Genomic DNA, 7,725 nt, shown 5'->3' on the forward strand with positions numbered 1-7,725 from the left:
CTCTGAATAGCGGCAAGCTGTTAACAGCCTCGTCGTGTATGTTCTAAGGCAATGTGCGTAGAAAACTCCATGGATTTAACACTTTAATACCCCAAAAAAGGTTACAATATTTCCTGCATAATTTTCACACTGATCCCCAGTTAAGCTATTTGGGCTAAGTGGTGTTTGTAAATTTCACCTTTTGAAGCCTGTCTTTGTCCTTGAATACCCCAAACTATGATAAGGGCTTTGAATATTACCCCCTGCTAGTGAGAGGAAGGAAGGGGAAGAGAAGGATGTTGCTTCCTCTGCTGCCCCTCCCCAGCATGTTGACTATTGGTGCTTTTTTTTTTTCCTGAGATGGGTAGAATGGAAGATTAGAGACCTAGACCCAGTCATACAGGCTCTCACCCTCTCCAGTGCAAAGAAAGGCTGCTAAACTCAACCGTAAGCTGGCCAACAGGAGAGGAAATTTGATAGCATTGAGCATGCCTGGTCGTGTTCTGAGGAAAGGAAAAAAAATAAACCCTACTGCAGATAAATCTGAATTTGTTTTCAGGCTCTGCCATCTCCGGTGATGAACTTAATCTCCTTGAGCTTCATTTTCCTCCATCTCCGAAGGGATAACTGGGACTGCATTAACATTGACTAATAAAAGCAAACAAGCGGAGAGCACCTACCACGTTTGTAAACTGCCCCGGGCGCTCCAGACAAACTCATAATCATTCTGTGATGTTATCCGTTCAGAAAGAATGGGACACAAGAAGTTACGAGACTATAGCTTGGGTAGGTCAAACCCAGGCAGTGATGGTAAATCGACCTCCCTCGAAGCATGCACCACACACACACACACACACACACACACACACACACGCACATACACGCAAATGCACACACATACACAGATGCACACACACAGACACACACAGGTGCACATACACAGATGCACAGACACACACACACACACACACACAGGTGCACATACACAGATGCACACACACATGCACACACACGCACAGACACACACACACACAGACACACACAGGTGCACATACACAGATGCACACACACACACACACACACATACACACACAGATGCGCACACACAGACACACACAGGTGCACATACACAGATGCACACACACACACATGCACATACACGCAAATGCACACACATACAGATGCACACACACAGACACACACAGGTGCACATACACAGATGCACACACACACACACACACACACACAGTGCCCCCACACAATGTAGGAAACATTAAATGAGAGTCTTCTTCCTGTGTCTCTCCCTTCCTAACTGCAAGGTTAAGTGCAAGTGATTTTGTGTCCAACATTAGTGTTACCTTCCTAAGGCAGCTTAAGCCAGGTTAGAAGAAGAAAATGAGCAAGCTGGTGACATCGAGCCTGATGTTCGGAGTGACAGCTGCTTCCCTGCTAAGACCTGGCTGCGTGTCCCCATTCAGCCGCATGCAGGCATCAGTCCAGCCACCACCGTTTCCTGTGTCAGCCACAACCAACCTTGTTCTGGCTGCCAGATTCTCATATGCTAGAGCTTTAGAAGACAAAAAGGGAAATGGGCAATGGATCGTTGAACCCGGGAGGGGTCATCGAGACAGCTGTTGTGAAAATCCAACAGCCTCCGGGCTTTCCAAAGGGCGCAAATGTGCTTGCAATGCCACTTGGCCCACTCTGAGAATGCCAGCCCGCCAATTGCATGGTAGAAATAACAGTTGTCTGACTGTAGCATCTTTAACATTTCCCTTCCCCAGAGACCCTCTGCCCTAGACTCAAAAGCTCTGACATTTATTTTCAGCCCGTGCCCTTAAGAAGCTTAGATTTCTAAGACAGTGAGTTTGTAAGTGAATTGTATTCTTTGACACAGACTTCCATAATATGGCAATGTTTGTAGAACAGTAGCAAAAATAATTGTCCCCCAAAGCAGAAGAAAACTGTAGCACAAAAAGAGAACCTAGAGAGGTGTCTCTGGTTAAAATCGATTGCTGTTCTTGCAAAAGATCTGGGGTCAGGTCCCAGCACGCACACGTTGGCTCACAATCTCCTATAACCCCAGTTCCAGGAGATCTGACATTTCTGGGCTCCTCAGGTAAGAGGCATGTATGGGAAACATATTGTATGCATTCAAGCATACAAGTACTCACACCTACACCTAAATTTAAAAAATATCAATCTTTCCTCTTTAAAGAATGTGGGCTGGGGAGATGGCTCAGTGAGGAAACTGCTTGCCCCACAAGAGTGATGACCAGATTTTTTTTTTTTAGCCTCAGTACCCATTTAAATGCTGGGTTGGCTTAGTAGCGCACCTATAACCCTGTGAGTCAGGAAGCAGAGACAGGAGATCCATCCCTGTCTGACTAGATGGGCTGGTTGAATGAGTAAGGTGTGTGACCAAGCAAGAGACTCTCCACAGATGAGGTAGAGAGTGACTGAGGAGAACACCAAAAGCAGCTGCACACAGCGCACGCTGTTTCAAAAGGACCACTCTGGTGGGCCATTCCTGAGTGTTGTTTATGCTTAAAGTTCTACGGACTAAACCCAGATCCACATACTCCCAATTTCCAAGGAAAACTTTATAGACCGTCGCAACCTAGTTGGGGTATGCACTGGCCTGCGTATTTACGCTTCCTAAGGGACCTAAAGTTACGATTTCGGATAAAACCCAATTCCGGCACACATCCCAGTGCCAAAGGTTGTCCTATTTTTTCCTCCCAATGGAAAATGCGCTGAACCAAAAAGGAATGTTTATCTTGCTCATGTACTGAAACGCTTAAACAGGGGAGAGCAAGCTGGGGTCTCACCCTAGCAAGTGAGTTCCAAATAAAGCTATCTTTACCCCAAACATACTTCCATCGAAAATAGCACATTGAGCCCCACAATGTCCAGCAACAAGAAGGAATTATGTCAGTAGGGGTTCACCAGAGAATTAGAACCCATAGGGTATGTGGACAGATTTATTTTAAGGGATTGGCTTACACAACTGTGGGAGCTGGCAGGTCTCAGATCCCCAGGGCAGGTGCAAGACAGTCCAGCAGGCTAGACCCAGGGAAAACTGGTGCTGTAGTCTGAAGTCCCAGGCAGATATCCTTCCTCAGTCTTTTAAGACCTTCAGCAAGGTAGAGAAGGCACACCCATGTCATGATTGGAGGGCGCCTGCTTTACATAAAGTCTTTGGTCTGAATGCTTCTATCTTTAAAGAAAACCCTAGACCAGGGTTCTCTCTTTTTTTTTTTTTTTTTTTTTCGGAGCTGGGGAACCAGAGGTTTTGCGTTAGCCTGGCAAGCGCTCTACCACTGAGCTAAATCCCCAACCCACAGGGTTCTCAACATAAGGATTGCAACCCCTTTCACAGGAAGGTTGACCAAACCTTTCACAGGAGTCATAGATCAGATATCCTGCAAGCAGATGTTTACATGATGACTCATAACAGTGGCAAAATTACAGTTACGAAGTAGCAACAAAAATTATGTTATGGGGGTTGGGGATTTAGCTCAGTGGTAGAGCGCTTGCCTAGCAATCCCAAGGCTCTAGGTTCGGTCCTCAGCTCCAAAAAAAAAAAAAAATATATATATATATATATGTTATGGTTGTGGGTCACCACAACATGAGGAACTGTATTAAAGGGTCACAGCACTAGGAAGGTTGAGAACTGCTGGTCTAGAGTATAACCTATCCTGGTTAATCCCTAGTTAGCTCTCACAAACATGTATCCAGCAGCCCTGAGCAGGGAACTCAAACAGAGGCCATTGTTTTCAATGCACCGCTCTGCCAAGGACTGTGACCTCCACTATAAAGGACAAACGCAAACAAGTCTCCTCTAGAATCTAATGAAGAGAGGAAAGGATTTTAAAAATTAGTAAATTTTCTTTTTTTAATTATTTTTATTTATTTACATTTCAAATGTTGTCCCCCTTCCTGGTTTCCCCTCTACAAATCCCCCATCTCATCCCCCTCCCCCCCCACCCACCCATTCCCACCTCACCATTCTAGCATCCTCTTATGCTGGGTATCAAGCCTCCACAGGACCAAGGGGGGGCCCTCCCACTGATGCCCGACAATGTCATCCTCTGCTACATATGTAGCTAGAGCTGTGGGTCCTTCCATGTGTCCTCTTTGGTTGGTGGTTTAGTCCCTGAGAGCTCTGTGGCATCTGGTTGGTTGATATTGTTGTTCTTCCTATGGGGTTGCAAACCCCTTCAGCTCCTTCAGTCCTTCCCCTAGCTCTTCCATTAGGGTCCCTAGGCTTAGTCTGAGGGTTGGCTGTGAGTATCTGTATCTGTATTGGTCAGGTGTCGGCAGAGTCCCTCAGGGAACGGCCATATCAGGCTCCTGTCAGCAAGCGCTTCTTGGCATCCGAAATAGTGTCTGGGTTTGGCGTCTGCAGATGAGATGGATCCCTAGGTGAGGTGGTCTCTGGATGGTCTTTCCTTCAGTCTCTGCTCCATTTTATTTGTCCCTGAATTTCCTTTAGACAAAAACAATTCTGGGTTAAAATTTTTGAGATGGGTGGGTGGCCCCATCCTTAAATGCTGGCTCCAATGTGGGAAAAACAGAAAAATTATTTATTATTGGTGGGAGTACAAATAGGTGCAACCACTATGGAAATCAGTATGGGGTTCCTCAAAAAGAAAGGAAGAGGGTTGGGGATTTGGCTCAGTGGTAGAGCACTTGCCTAGCAGCGCAAAGGCCCTGGGTTCGGTCCCCAGCTCAAAAAAAAAAAAAAAAAAAGAAAGAAAGAAAGAAAAGGAAGGAAAGAAGGAAGGAAGGGAGAGAGGGGGAGGGAGGGAGGAAATTATATCGTCCAGCTATACCTATATAGCGTATATATCTGGTCATATGTCCTAATGACTCTATATCACACTACAGAGATACTTACCCACCCGTATTTATTGCTATTCCATTCCCAATAGTCAGAAATAGAAGCAACCTAGTTCTCCAGCAGCTGATAGGTGGATGACAGAAACGTATACATATACCTTAATGGAATCTTATCCATCTGTAGAGAGAAAGGAAACTATGGAAATTGCAAGTAAGTTGATGAAGCCAGACCCAGATCCAACGTCAAATGTTCTCTCTCGTATGTGGCTTCTGACTTTGAACTTGACCTATGTGTGTTTGAATTGGAGTACCCACAGAAGACAGGGGACTAGTAAGGGGCCATGCTGGAATTTCAAAAGAAGCAGGGGAGAGTACATGTGGTATGAAAGGGAGAAGAGGAATTAGGGAACAGAAGGGATTAAGTGGCCTGTGGAAGGGGGGGCAGAGTGAAACACTAAAGACCTTTAGAGAGGCCATATGGAAGCCTACTGTAGACGGTCCCTAAGTTATATACACAATACATATACAGACAGTTTAAATGAAATTACCTTGTAATCAAGGAACAACGGCTTTCCCACACACTACGACGAGCTATCAAATTAAAACCCTAGTGCCAAGCGTGGGTTGCCTCTTTTCAAGTTGTTGCTTGGTAAGAACACTAAAGGCTATTTCCATTGCTCTCGGTCTCCCTCCAGAACTTAATGGTAAGTCCCTGCTGCTGAAGACACCAGGTACTTGAGTAATAGGACAGAGATGAATGGGGATGAAGCTGTTGCTGACCTGGAACCTTCATCCCCATTGGCTAGTTTTCACAGTGCTCAAAGGTTCTATGCACACTACTGGGGAGAAAAAATAATCAACTGTCAAACCCATCTGCAAACCCAGTGACCTAAACTAACCACTGACCTGGCAAGATACGCTGATTGATGCAACAGAGGCATGACTGTTACAGGAGCAACCAACCACTGTCACATCAGATTTAAGGCCCGTTCCACAGCCATGCCTAGTATTGTTAACTGGGCCAAGAACATGTGGCTAGCTAGCTCATAGGCCCCGAAGGAAAACCGACTACTGTTATTTTGATCAGTGAACATAGTAGTAAGCTGCTCCTTGAGTACTTATCCTTACACCCATGGATTAGTGCATTTCTCAACCTTCAGAGAAGCTTAAGCAGTGAATGGTAATTAATACAGAGACCAACCACTGGTCACCATGCTGAGAATGAGAGGAGAGTGAGTGGAGGTTGGATCTGATCAAAGCACCTTATATGCCACATATGAATTTTTTCAACAAAAAGAGTGTAGACCATCGCCAACTTTACACTAAACATCTTCGTGTAGTGGTCTCCATGACGGTCACGAACGAACCTTAATAAAGAGCTCTTGGCATTGGCAACCCTGGAGGGGAATCTCAGTTTGCAAACTTAGACTCCATTTCTCCTGGATTTGAGTCCCAGGATGGAATTTTCTTCTACTTTGGGATTGGTTGGTCTTACCCACTTGTCTACTCTACTCTCTCTCTGTCTCTGTCTCATCTGTCTGTCTGTCTCTCTGTCTTTCTGTCTCTGTCTTTGTTTCTTTGTCTCTGTCTGTCTCTGTCTCTGTCTTTCTCTCTCCTCTTTCTTTCTCTTTCTCCTCTTTCTTCTCTCTCTCTTCTCTCTCTCTTGCACACAACACACTCAGAGAGAGAGAGAAAGAGAGAGCGAGAGAGAGAGAGAGAGAGAGAGAGAGAGAGAGAGAGAGAGAGAGAGAGAAAGGGGGGATATCCCTGATCTCTGCACCGAGTTTGGCATTCTGCATTTGCCGGTGGCTTCCTAGCCATGGCTCTAGTTCTATGGATCCTTCACTTCCTGCAGTATCCGTGACACAGCCTAAGGCCCTGCTCCAGTGTTTGTCTGCTCTTTGCCATTTTCCCACCATTTATTAATCGTCCTAGATTGCTTGCTCTTCAGCAATGTTTGCAAGTGTGAGGTGTCAGAGGTATGCGGTGCATAAGTCCTGGATGTGTGTGACCTAAGGCTGGTGTGATGGACTTTGATGGTTAACAGGCAAAATGGAGCCATCGGGAGCAAAAGTATAAAGAGAAGTTATGAGTCACTGTAGCCTTCAAAGTACAGTTCTCCAAACACTAAATCCAGCAATGCTCAGAGCAGCGGTTTCTGCATCTGACCCTGTCCATAGACGACCCCTGACTTAGAATGGTTTGGCTGGCAATTTACCTCTTTACAGTGGGCTTAATGGGACGTTAAATACGTTTTCGACTTACAACTTATTAAAACATAGTTCTGGCAAGCTGAAAGCATCTGTACTTTAAGTCAATACAAATGATATGTCAGTAGTTGTTATATTTTTATTTACAGGAAATGACAAAGCCAAAGTCCTTACAAGTTCAGAAGATATGCTGAAGTTTGTTTCTAGTGCCCTCTATTCATGGTCGTCAACTCTTTAGAGAGTAGAACCCATGGGTACAGAAGGCCAGCAAACCACATGCAGCTGGGATTTAATGTCACCTGATTTTAGATTTGCATAATTCTAGCTCATACTTCTGTGTCTACCCAGCGCTTTGACTTGTTCCCACTGACAGACAGCAGGGTTTCCCGGAGAAGGTGGCTTTAAACAAATGGAAAGACACAGGGAGAGTTAACAAAGACTCCCATGACCACAGAACTCAAGAGTCTGAAGCAGAAGTCCAAGGTCATCTAGGGAAATGATAGTGCTTCATTCACGTTTAGAAATCCAAAGGGATACAACACGAGATTATATCTCAAACAAACAAGCAAACAAAAAAGTTGGTGAGGCGAGAGAAGGAACGTGTTTTGAGCAGAAGAAGCAAACGTACGCTGAAGTAAGAGGGTCCTAGCGGAGTGCATTTGGAGAACCAAGACATCCAGTTGAATAT

This window comes from Rattus rattus, chromosome 9 (genome assembly GCF_011064425.1).
Source record: "Rattus rattus isolate New Zealand chromosome 9, Rrattus_CSIRO_v1, whole genome shotgun sequence".
NCBI lineage: Eukaryota > Metazoa > Chordata > Mammalia > Rodentia > Muridae > Rattus > Rattus rattus.